Source organism: Limulus polyphemus, unplaced genomic scaffold, assembly GCF_000517525.1.
Source record: "Limulus polyphemus unplaced genomic scaffold, Limulus_polyphemus-2.1.2 Scaffold3607, whole genome shotgun sequence".
Lineage (NCBI taxonomy): Eukaryota > Metazoa > Arthropoda > Merostomata > Xiphosura > Limulidae > Limulus > Limulus polyphemus.
In genome coordinates this window covers 23974-24238 of record NW_013669217.1, presented here as the reverse complement: position 1 = coordinate 24238, position 265 = coordinate 23974, and positions in this window count along the sequence as shown.

The window sequence follows — 265 nt, the reverse complement described above, 5'->3', positions numbered from 1 at the left end:
TTCTATATTAGACTCATGAATACAATACAAGATGATGTGTGTGTCAGATTCTTCTGTATTAGACTCATGAATACAATACAAGATGATGTGTGTGTCAGATTCTTCTATATTAGACTCATGAATACAACACAAGATGATGTGTGTGTCAGATTCTTCTGTATTAGACTCATGAATACAATACAAGATGATGTGTGTGTCAATTGTATTCATGAGTCTAATATAGAAGAATCTACAAGATGATGTGTATGTGTCAGATTCATCTATA